Source organism: Rutidosis leptorrhynchoides, chromosome 4 (assembly GCF_046630445.1).
Source record: "Rutidosis leptorrhynchoides isolate AG116_Rl617_1_P2 chromosome 4, CSIRO_AGI_Rlap_v1, whole genome shotgun sequence".
In the NCBI taxonomy this organism is placed as follows: Eukaryota; Viridiplantae; Streptophyta; class Magnoliopsida; order Asterales; family Asteraceae; genus Rutidosis; species Rutidosis leptorrhynchoides.
Genome location: NC_092336.1, coordinates 459,679,965 through 459,693,432, shown reverse-complemented (window position 1 = coordinate 459,693,432; position 13,468 = coordinate 459,679,965). Strand labels below are relative to the sequence as shown.

At 39.2% G+C, this 13,468-nt stretch overlaps 1 non-coding gene across 1 annotated transcript; it reads right to left on the bottom strand.

Moving 5' to 3' along the window:
* Positions 1–10,955: 10,955 nt before the first annotated feature.
* LOC139845768 (small nucleolar RNA R71) lies at positions 10,956–11,062 on the bottom strand. Its single transcript, XR_011758526.1, has one exon. It is a non-coding gene; the product is annotated as a small nucleolar RNA R71 (small nucleolar RNA).
* Between the last annotated feature and the right edge of the window lie 2,406 nt (positions 11,063–13,468).

Genomic DNA, 13,468 nt, shown 5'->3' with positions numbered 1-13,468 from the left:
ACTGCTAAGTGAATGGATACTATCTAACAGACCAAGCATAAGCAACTGAACATGCATGGGTCACATATATGCTAACATCCTGAACTAGCATACAACAACAACTAACAATATGAGGATCGACGGCTTGTACGAGCACACGACTTAGCTGATCAGGCTACAGTTTACCGATAGTCCGCTTTACTGATTCCACTGCATAACCGTCCAGACGCAACACATGCGTCCTTCTATGCTATACTGAATAATCAGTAACATCATGACCCGACCGGGCTACCACGATCGACCTCACACCAACCCTACCTTGCCACCTCGGTGGGTTTCCAACCTTGCCGCCTCGGTTGGTGTCCAACTAATAGTGCACACATAAGATCACAGATAATCAGTCATGCAATTGTCCTGACTAGCATGGCAATATCTAACTACACATGGTATTTATACAGGGCATAAACATAATAATAAAGAGTCTGAACAAATAGTGTGTCAGCTACTTAATACTCTATCCGGAGATAGACTCACTCACCGAATACCAGCAACTAGCTCAGATAATCTATCACTGAGCGGTTTCCTTATCCTTATCACCTGAACATAAGGCAAATTAAGTTAGTTTCTGTTCGTTAGAACAAAACAGTACAGTACAGTAAATCAGTAACAAAAGTGTCACTAAAAGTCCACCTAACACTTATGCATTTTCAGAATTTACATCCTGATTATCATAAGTCACGCGGGCAGCATAACGGCTAGAAAACAACCAAATTAAACAACACTGCAATTTTGATCTACACCCCTACGGTTGTACATGCATCCGTACGGTTGCAAGTCCATCCGTACAGTTGCATCGTGCACCCGTACGGTTGCACACCCACTGCCCGGTTGCACAATATACCCGTGCGGTTACAAGCTGCAACCGTACGGTTGTGTTCTTCGTGCAGCAACAGAAGAAATGACGGGTTTTCGAACCAAAATCACCCAAATCTCAATTTCTACATGTTTTGACACTAAAATCTGTTCAAAAAACGTTTATAACACATAAAGAGACTTAAATCCCAACGGATTATATCAATACAACATCAAAATCACAAGATTTGACTAAAAAACCTAATTTGAACCAAAACCTAATTAAAAGCACAAAATTCACTGATTTGAACATGAAATCAGTTAAAGTTTACCTTGATTCAAACACTGAAATCACTAGTAACAGATTGCACACAAAGATTCAATACAAAAACAAGATTCAAGAGATTTAGGGTTCTTGAAAGATGAATTAGGTAAGTGTGTGTGAAATGAAATATCCAGAAACTTCAAAAAATGGGCTGAAGTCTTACTTATATATTTAGGCTAAACACAATACCCCATCACACATGGGTATTTACCAGTTATCTAATAACTTTCGTACTTAATTTGACTGCCCTAACGGAGTCCAAATTAAATAAACGAACCTGTTCTGTGACCCTTGTCACAAACTGGTCTTAACTAAATAATAAAATAACAATAAACATTTATTTAAAATAAAGGCATAAATAACCACACAATTATGCCTAATGGCAAAAAGGTCATCTTACATCTAGGCCCGATCTGAGGATGTTACAACCGAGTTATGTGTAACTTTTCTTTACGAACCTGATGAAGCCTTGCAAAACGTTTAGAGAAAAGTCTGGTAAGAAAAGGGACCGTAACGTCAATTGCAGCTCATGCCATAAGGGCGTAAGAACTCAACCTTTCATCCATAGCTACAACAGAATATACAAGTAAGTGCCCAAATAGTTGAAAACGGAGACTTTGAAAGACACTAAAAAAAGTAAGTCGATATCAAGGGTTACAACAAAAAGACTTGTCGTACATGTTGGGTAACGGGTAAAACTGGTAAGTTTTTAGTAAGGTCAAACAATTACTGTTTAGTCAACCCATTCTAAATTTTACATAAAGGATTTAGATTTATATGAATACATCATTATAATGATACAATATTTATGTATCTTTTCAGACAAAGCGATCTAAAGGGTATGGGTATTATGCATTATAATTAATCTCAGATGATTTTCAACTTGTTAAACCCCAACTAGCTAAGTTCCATTTTAGTTTAAGATGGTATTTAGTTGAAGGTTATACTCATATGATTGAGGAGTATGTAGGAGGAAATAAGTATGTTCCCTATACGAGAGTTTTGTTGATGGAAATGGAGTTTGAATTTTGGAATGAACCACACAAAGGGTTTTGAGTATGAGAAACCTATTACACCCTACTATGAAATCCATAGCCAGGTTCTGATATGTAAGCCAAAAAATAACTTACACAAAACAGGCCCTCAGATATACAATGTTAACCTTGATCCATATCCATCCATTTGTATATAAATGGCCCAAAATGACACCTCTAATCATGATATGCAACAAGTAGAAGTAGGTTACCGCTACAGAGGCTTGAAAGTATTATTCTCTCTCTTCACTAGCAGATGCAACTGTATCATTCACATTATATCATATTTGACAATTCTTAGAACAAAAAATAAAAGTAGTAAACAATCCAAACATACCCTTAAGTTCTGATTCTACAACAAGAAGAATGGTTAGCGCGCTCCGCTGCTCAAATATTAGAAAAATAAATTCGCATAATTTAATCTTATGTAATTTAATAAATCAAACTCACATAATTCAGTAGTTAAAAATACTTACGCAAAAGAATAACCCTTAAACAAAAGTCAATTTACATAAAACACAAATATAAAAAGACAAAGATCGTTTAGTGTCATCTCTTTTCCTATAAATATATATTGGCTTAATTTAGCGTTGCCTCATTTAAGTTTTGCATATATATATATATATATATATATATATATATATATATATATATATATATATATATATATATATATATATATATATATATAATTTTGGAGAAATTAAAGTTCGTAAGAAAAATAATAATAATAATAATAAATTAAGAAAATAAAAAAATAAAAATAGGAGAGTGAATAGTGACGTGACCAATCAGGTCGCGCTATTGACTCTTGTAAATAACTTTATATATAATGTCAACCTTTGTAACGACCCTGGATTTTCCAACCTATATTTATTAATATTTATTATTAATACTTGCGCTTTATTAAATGTATTTTTATACATTTACTTGTTATCGTATTTGACTTTACATGTCCCGACTTGTCTTTGTGACACACGTACTTTTCACGAATAATATTTTGGATATTATTTACGTTCATGATTAATTATTATTAATCATTTTTAATTAACTAATGCAAGTAGCTAATTACTTGGGCTTTTATTTATTTGTTAGTTACTTGGAATTGGGCTTTTATTATATGGACTTGGAAGCCCACCCTACACACTTAATGGACTAGTAAGCCCATCTTTTAAGCTAATGAACCATTTAGGAAAAGCAAGGTTAATTAAGCTAATTAGAAGACAAATCTTACAAGCATGCTAGAACTCTTTCCCATACATCTAACTTTAATACCATTCTAAGCTTACACCCTTCCCCCATGCATGAAAGTTGAAGCTTGACTTACCCCTTTGAGCACCCTAAAACCGTCGGCCAAACTATGGGTGGGAGGGAGAGTTCAAACTTTTTTTTGGTTACTTATTTGCAAGTATTATCTCACATTTACACATACATACTTACACACTTTCTTTTGCTCTCATTTTTCTCTCAAAACTTTGTAAGTAACAACCTTATTTCTATCTTCTTTTTCTTCCTTAAAACCGCCACCATTCATCATCATTTTACTAGTTTGTAGTTTATTGTTGTTTGTTGTTGTTAAAGATCAAGTTCTATAACTTGTATCTTCATGTAATCTTGGTTACTTCCATCTTTTGTTTGATGAAGAACCAAGAACAAGAATCTAAACTTGTTAGTTTATGGTTCTACACTTAAATGTTATAAGATTTAAAGTTCATAAACTTTATAATCATACTTGTGTTCATGTTTTGTAGACTTAAATTCTTAAGATCCAAGCTTGACTTGAATCTTCTTAAGTATGAAACAAACATGAACATAATACTTGTAACTTTAGTTTATTTCTTTCTTTTGTAAGTACTTTAAGTTGTGATGTTGTTAAATTTGGTCAAGTATTACTAGTTAAGCTTGATCTCATATTTCTTGAAACTAAAGTTAACTTTATAAGTTCAAGAACATGGAAGTATAACTTTTTAGTTATAACTTCATACACTTGTGTTGGATCTAAGTTTCTATAGCTTATGGTCTTCCAAATTTGTTGTAAACAAGAGCTTATAAGCTTATATACATTTTACAAGTTGAAAATCTAAGTTTCATAACTTATGGTTTCATTAAAGTAAAGATCCAAGTTCTATAACTTAGGATCTAACTTAAGAACACTAGATCTAGACTTTCTAGTCTAGGATCTTCAAGATCTAACTAAGATCTAAGTTCTACAACTTAAGATCTTGTTTATTTAGTTTACTTTCAAGTTTGTAGCTTAATATTACTATTAGAACTCATGTATGTGTCGGATCTAAGATCTTGATGTAACTTTGGTTCATCAAACTACTTACAACCCTTAATTGAGTTGTGCTACATATCTTAGACTTACACTAGTGTTATGATGTTCAAAACTTGGTTAAGATGATGCAAACACATCAACGAGTTGTACACTTGAAGCTATAAGCATCAAGGATGAGAACCGTGATGAGCATCAAGCACCAAGAACCCACCAAAACACCTTACTTACTGTTTTCTGGAACTTATCAGTAACCTGAGCTACTGGAAAAGTTGATTTCCAGCTAGTTCGGTTCGATTAGATGATTTTTCATTTAGACCTCGTCTTAATCCGAGTTACGGTTTAGGATTTATGGCCATCCGAAAGTCACTACACCCTTTTAACGTTGTGCTGAAATTTATGACCTACTCGCACTTAAACCGTCGCCACGGTAAAAAAAAGACGATTTTGGTTCTGGAAATTTGTCAGCCTCTAGGGGACTCATATACAGAGCCATGGCTATTGGTCTCACCTTATTTCAGTTTGTATAGAGGTCGTGGCGACTGAACGAAGTCAGCCTTTATTTCAAACTCTATTCTTGATTGAAACTTACTTACACTTTTTGTTTAATGATGAATGATGATGAAACTTAAGACCTAATTTACATACTTTTAAACCTTTGATAATGATTTACTGACTTAGTAACTTTTGACTTAGGTTGAGGACCTTTCGGACCAACCACTTGCTTACTTTTCCCGCGTATCGACTTTTACTACTTTCCACTGTGAGTTTTAGCATCCCTTTTTACTTTAACTATTTTGGGACTGAGAATACATGCACATTTTATGTTTTACATACTAGGCACGAGTACTTAAACTTTATTTATGTGTGGGTTATACAACGGCATAAACTTTCCCCTTAGCTCGGTAACGTTTAGTCATTGGTCTTTGAACCGGTGAACGCGAATCTTAGATATGGATCCATAGGGTTTGACATCCCCACTCGGGCTAGTAGCGCTAACATTTAATGGGTGTTTAATACTTTGTAAACTTACGCACTCGCCAAGTGTACTTTTAGGGGGTGTTATTTACGCTAAGTTAGTTACCAAGTGCCCACGGTTATACATATACTTTTCATACTGTTTTGAAACACTGAAATCTCGTGGCCTACCTTACATTACTGTTATACTTAAACTATAGCTCACCAACCTTTGTGTTGACATTTTTAAGAATGTTTTTCTCAGGTGCTTAAGGTTTGATTGCTTCCGTTGTAGTTGTTATGCTTTGTAGACTCCCGCTGTGCTTATTAGAGATGTCTTCGCATGAAACATTTAATTTGCATTCAAACTATGTTACTTTTGAAACGATGAATTTGTAACGACCTATGGGTCATGTACTATTATTATTGCCTTCTATTCGTAGAAGCACACTATCGGTTGTAAAACTTTTGATGTTGGTTATGACATCACCTTTTCTTATGAATGCAAACTTCTTTTGAAACAGCATATAGTGTTTGACCTTGTAATGATCCTGTTGTTGATGATCCATACACGTTAATTTTGTACGGGGCATCACATTTGGTATCAGAGCATTGGTTGTAGGGAATTAGGTTGCATTAGTGAGTCTAGACCGGACCGAGTAGGATTCACTAATAGGACTAATCTACAACTTGCTAGTTTACTTGTTTCTGCGAAACTTGCTGCATGCTGCTGCTTACTTTTACTGCTATATGTCGTATGCTACTACATGATTTCACTACTGCATGCTACCATCTGCTTTTGATTGCATGATACATGTCATTATTGCCATGCTACTTACTGCTATAGATGATCTAGACTATCGTAGTTACTTTGCCTGATACGTGGTTGCTATATGACTTACTGACATGGAAAAAGTTATTTTTCCTTGTTTAAATGTCGGATATCCCGCCCGTTATCATTTTGGTGAGCGACTCAGACTCATCTGCCACATCGCCTGCCATTGTTACCGATTCACAGATCCCATCATCTCTACCCTCCAGCGACTCTGGCGCTTCGTTCTCTGGGGACAGTAGCCATGCACCCGACCCAGTGATCATCTCAGATGGACATGAGGATCCACTGGAGATTCCAGCTCCATTCATCCCAGGACCCTCGGAGCCACAACACCATTCCGGTGGTGCTGTGATTCTTGGGTAATATGGGGACGTTCCTTTCCGGAATGAGCATGGTCATTGGGCTAGACGCCTTCCAGATGGACGTTTCGTGCTGATTCCACACGGCAGATACCGACTGATGACTACTGGCTGAGAACATTCACCTTCCGATGATTCCGACGACTCATCATTCGATGACTTCAGCGAGGACGATTCCGACGAGGATTCCGACGATGACCCTGAGGAGACGCCCGTGCAGCCACCCTCTACCCCGTCGAAGAAGCGGTATCGTTTTGATGGTACTGTTATTCCAAGGATTAACGGAGGTAGGTCGTTCGTTAACGCACATGGACTGAAGGTTAGAGTTACCACCCGTAAGCAGCTTGTGCCGTATCCTGCTGATCCATTCATAGGTAAGGCTCCCCGTTACGCATCATCTACTTCTGGTGCTGGACCGTCTGCACTACCAGCTCCACCAGCATCATCTGCACCACCGGCACCACCTGCACCATCAGCACCGCCTGCTCCACCAGCCTCTCCCTCTGTCGAGGAACTGACGAGGGAGGTGGATACCCTCCGTGCTCGGGTAACTGAGCTCGAGGACCAGATGTCCCACATAATGGACATCTTTTACCCACCGTCACCATAGGGCTTTTGTATTAGGTTTCTTTATGTAATCCCGTTTGTAGTTTCATGTTTCACTCATGTATTGTACGAACCTTATGCGAATGTACTCAACTTTTTATTAATGAGTGGAACTTAGTGTTGTTTAATCTCTGTACGGTGTTCTATTTACGTTACTGTATGATGATTTTGTGGTATCTGTATCTAGTTGCATTACTTAATTAACATGTGATGTGTTGATTTCATGTTGTTTGCCATATACTGTATTATTATTATTTGAATGCTGGATTTTGACTTGAGTCAAAATTTTTGTTTAGAAGATCAATGGCCAACGGAAGATCAACGCCCACAGCATCACAGATTGAAGAAATGATAGACGAATGGGTAGCCGCAGCTATAGCGGAAATGAACCCCCAAGCTCCACCGGCTATCCAGCACAATCATAACGGGTGCACATACAAGGAATTCCAAAGCTGCAAGCCCCACAATTTTAGTGGTACTGAGGGGCCAGTTGGACTTACAAGGTGGTTTGAGAAATTGGAAGCTGTTTTCCGTGTAAGTAACTGCTCAGAGACGAACAAAACCAAGTATGCCTCATGTACACTGTCGGACGGTGCCTTTACCTGGTGGAACACACTTGCTCAAGCTAAGGGTATTGATGAGGCGTATGCTACCCCGTGGGAGGAATTTAAGGGGGCCATGATTGAAGAGTATTGCCCCAGGACAGAGATACAGAAAATGGAGGCTGAGTTCTGAGATTTGAAGGTTGTGGGAACCAATCTCGATGGTTATAATCGTAGGTACCTGGAATTAGCTCTGATGTGTCCCACGATGGTTACCCCGGAATTTAAGCGAATGGAACGATACTTGTGGGGACTTCCTGATATCGGCTAAAAAGTCACGTTTTCACCCCGGTATTAAGGCCCAAAAACAAGAAAGATTCTAACTTTATCAGCAAAATAGCCACTTCGTCAGTTAACAAGTAATTACGAAGGCGGTGCAAAAAGAATCAAGAGAATCGGAGCTAAAACGAAGATTCTAGAGCGAAAACGGTGAAAGACAAGAAATCAAGTTACGATCCAGGGAATAAAGGCTGACCAGCACACCATACGGCCTGCCATACGGCCTGCCACTATGGATACGACCTGCCAGATACGTGCCACTAGGTGCCTTCACCATACGGCCTGCCAGCCATACGGCCTGCCAAATACGCCCCACCATACGGCCTGCCAAGCGTATTTTGGCATTTTCCTAGTCTATTTAATGGGTCTTTGTCATTCATTCCAAAACACACTTCAATTCACTTCTTTCTCTCTCTTGTACAATATTAGTCACACTTTCAAGGCCTTCTCACCTCCGAGCGAAAAATTAAGTACCCGGAGGCGAACGCTGAAGATTGTATTAGGAGCGGTCTGGAGTCTTGAAGTTGTCACTTTTGTATTCGGAACTCATTTAATCTACTATTACCTCTATCCTTTATCTTATATAAATGTTTTATTATATTGTTACCATGATTAGCGAGTAGTTATCTTTAGTGTATGCTATGATGTAAGCGGTTATAATGCCCGAATAATATTATGGTTTGTGTATGCTGTTGAAATGCTTTCCGATTATGCTTTTAACTCAATCGCTTTTCTAACTAATAGAACGTAGTTATAGGCTCTATTATTGGGAAGTCGCGAACCCCGATTCAGAGTACACTATCTGTGTCACCCCTTGGTAAAAGAAGTCTATAGGATACAACATAAGATCAACTGAGGCACACCGGTTGTAGTAAGTCTATCAAGCTTTGGATTCCGATTGAGGACTCTTTCGTAGTGAAACATCTGACTAGACCCCTAGTACATTGTCGGTCCCAGACCATGCTAGTATAGTCACCAAGCATATAAACTTCGTACGTGCACGCTGAAGCACAGCAGTTGTTGTAAGCTGTACCTCTGCTAAGTAAGGCCATGGAACACGGTTAGTGTTGACCAGTACACTGTACCATAACGCGGTCTCAAGCATTGCACCCCGCTTGAGGGATTCTTAGTTAATTAAGGAACTATTTGTTTAGACACATAAAGGATTGAACCGTTAGGATAACCGAACGTGTTCATGGAAGTCATCTTGACTTGGCCATGGTGTTCTTTATGGTTGAACTCTTTTTAAGGACCTAACTATCTTTTACCAATCATTAACGAAAGCATTGAAACGCATCACGTCTCTCGGATATGGTAAACCATGTATTCTATTACGCTTAAGAAAGTTTAGACCATTTTAGAATGTTAATACGTCACCCAACCGAGTCGCTCAATTGAATGAGCCGTCTGAATGTGTATGCATGTAGTCAGACTGCACGGGCGTCGGGGGTAAGGGACGTTGCTGTCTATTCAGAATCTTCAAGCTTAACGCAGTACCCAGTGACATGTCTTATGACAGGGGCATTTAGGACCAGTGTAATGAATACAAGGCCTCTGCCTATTCATGAGCCAGCATTCCATAATCTCGGCAGAATAACTGATGAAGTCATAGTATGCGCTTACTTTAACCTTATCTGAATTACAAATTTTATCGCATTTACTTTATCTATCTTATAAATTAGAAAATCCCAAAATAATTATTCACTACTCCCTAACTATCTTAGGCTAAAATATAGGTTCGATGTTACTGATATCTCAAAAATACGACTCTAGGTCATACTTCCCTTACTCATAAGGAGTAGTAAGATTTAGGCCCCGCTAAATATAAATTTAAAACTGTACCCTCTCCCACGAATGGCTGATCCTGGCGAGCCGCGGCCTAACGATACCGCGCAAATAAAAACCGTCCGTTTCGGCTATATCAGGAGAGATACATAGTTTTTGGCGCCGCTGCCGGGGAACTAGTATCACGCAATACTGCTCTCTATCAAACTTATTCACAAGCATTTAGTGGTGTCTAAGAAAGACAATTATACACGAACTTGGTTATTGGATTTTCCGAAACGCCAATTATATTGGGACCAAAAGGATCCTGCCTCTCCGTAGTCAGCCTGGACACTTGGTTTGTTGAATAGTTCATGCGAAGCTCTGTTACCGAAATACCAGGGAATCAGTAGCCAGAACCAAAAACATATTCCACCGTAGGATAGTTAGTTAATTACCTTAGATTACCTTAGATTAGATTACCTTAGATTAGATTACTTTAGACTACCTTTGATTAAAATTAGATTATCTTAGATTAGATTAGATTAGTTTAGCTTATTATAATTTAGCTTATTTGCGAAAAATTAAAAACAAAAAGGCATACCTAGTGTATGACCTAAACCCGATCTAGACCAGGGCCGTTGTTATTCGTACCTGATCCTGACGCAATAATCTCTAAAGCACGCAAGGAGGCAAGAATAAGAAACCAAATGGCGTTACGCGTTACTTTAGTAGAAAATACTAAACCCTCGATTGAAGGTCGAGGAGGACCAATTAGATTTCCAGATATTCAAGGACATTCGTTCGAGTTAAAACATCACATCATCCAGCTCATCCAGCATAGCTGTCAATTTCACAGATTACCAAATGACGATCCTAATTCTCACCTTGATAAATTCATATCTCTTTCGAACTCCTACAAACAGCCAGGGATAGGACAAGATATAGTCCGGCTATACCTGTTCCCCTATTCTCTCACTCATCATGCTCAAACTTGGTTTGAAGGATTGGAAAAAGATTCCATCGCGTCATGGAGGGAGATGGCTACTAAATTCCGAACCAAATATTTTCCTCCTTCTAAACAAACCAAACTGAAGAATGACATCATTAACTTCAAACAAAGTTATGATGAATCTCTTTATACCGCATGGGAGCGTTTCAAAACCCTGCTGAAGAAATGCCCTAATCACCAGCTAGAACGGTCAACCCAAATCTGTACCTTCTACAATGGTCTTACGGTAAATCATAGGATGACGATCGATGCAGCAGCTCAAGGGAATCTGATGAATCGAACCACAGACGAAGCATGGGAATTGCTCGAGAACATGATGATGCATCATCATGACTGGAACAGTGGTGAAACAACTTCATCATCTGCCCCACTCTCTGCACTTAATAATCAAACGGAGGCCATCAAATCCCTCACATATAAGATGGAATCTCTTGCCAAAAAACTCGGAGAATTGAAGACGCAGCCGCAGCAGGTTAACCAAGCTCAGGCTTGTGTTAATTGTACCAACCCGCAACCTACTGAAGATTATCAAGTTGAGTACGAAAACCCTGACGGTTCAGTCTGTTACGTCCAATACCCAGCTCGTCCACCAAATCCCGGATTCAATCAACCACCTAGGGTTAATCAATTTCAGCGAAGCAATCAACCTTTTCGCTATCGCTATCCACCTTATCCATCCCGGCAATCTCAATTGACCTACGATCAACCATTTCCACTCACTGGTCCCCTAGTTGAGGAAAATTCCCCTACCACCCAGATTACAAAAGCAGCTAACCCTACTCTCGGAGCTGATGATCAGTTAACTCAGTTCATCCAAGGACAACAACAGCTAAATCAGAGAACTGCAACCAGACAAGATCAGACGGAGATACTATTGAGAAATCAATTGGCTCTGCTCAAAAGTTTGGAAACGCAGCTCAGACAGTTATCACAACGCCTTGAAACCTGACCGCAGGGAAGATTGCCAAGTAATACTATCCAAAATCTCCACATAGAAGAAGCAAAGCAAATGGATTCCGTAATCCCAGAGGAAGAACCAAGGAGAAGATCAGCTAGGCTCAAGAACTCCAGTTCGCGTATCGTATCCTGGAAGGCTACAAGAAGAACCATCCAAGCTTGATTCCTTCAAACTTGACGGAAGATTCTTGGACACCATGTCCAAAGTTCCCAACCAGAAGAGATACATCCGAAGGCTTCTTTCTACAAAGGAGAGGATACCAGACTCTAACAAAATTCCACTGAGTGAAGAATGCTCTGCATTGCTCAGAAACTCTCTACCACCTAAGCTAGGAGATACGGGCCGATTCGTTTTCCCGTGTTCAATCTACCAATCTGGAACCATTCACGCGCTAGCAAATTTAGGAGCAAGTATCAACCTAATCCCCTACTCTCTCTACAAGAGATTAGAGTTAGGAGACTTGTCACCAACCAAAATGACAATCCAACTTGCCGATCATACAATTCGATATCCTAAGGGCATAGTTGAGAACGTCTTGGTGAAAGTCGACAAATTCTTGTATCCTACAGATTTCGTAATGATGGATATCAAGGAAGACCTACACACCCCAATAGTGTTAGGAAGACCTTTCATGAATACGGCTAGGACTGTCATTGATGTGTACAATCAAACCATGATCTTACGATCACATGGGGAGAGCGTTACCTTCAAAATTGACAGACCAACCGATCTTTCTGGACAGGCAGAGATGTTTGCTATTTCCATTAGACGGATCACTTCCGATGATGAGTCTTCACCAGTAGCCGATGATGTCGAAATGGGTGTCGAATCACAGTCTTTAATCGACCCAGAAATGGAAGAAGAGGATCCCAGCGAAGAAATAGAGGAAGAGGAAGAATCTGAGGAGGAAGAGGAAATGGAGGACGTAAAAGAAACTGCGACAGTACCCGTTCTAAGCACTGAGCGTCATGAATAAATAATGAGGCTTGAGACGGCAGATCACAGTTTAATCATTCGCTTCAAGAAGAAGACCGACAAGGCTGAGGTTAAGGATATAGAAATTGATCCTGTTAGTATCAAAGTGGAGAATCAGAATACTGAAGAAACCCGTTCATCAGAGCAAGACCGATGATGACGAGGAAGAGCATCATGAAGACATTCTGACTAACTCACACTCTCCAACCGAATCAGATCAAGGGGAGCTGGACTCTTCTTCAGATCGAATTCCAGTTATATCCACACATGCAGACATGATTACTTTCATCAATGATACCGATGAATTTGAATCCATTCTCGAAGCCATCCGAAAGTCAACCATTGACTTTTTACTACGCTTAATAGAACGAATTATGGTTATCAGAGAAGAGCACCACCTCTATCTCCAAAGAGAAGACAATGATGTTGAAATCCTAGAAGAACGCATTCAAGACTTTATCAATTGTCTTCATGATCATATCTATCACGAAGAAAGGCAACGAGAGCATAACTCAGTAGTTCGCACTATTCTCAAAACAAGATTCTGTCGAGATCAGAAGATCATTTACTCTAGGGTTTATAACGCCTTAGCCGGATCTGCACTTCCGTTCTCACGAAACCAACGAGCACTACTGACTCTCATCCGGAAGCACATG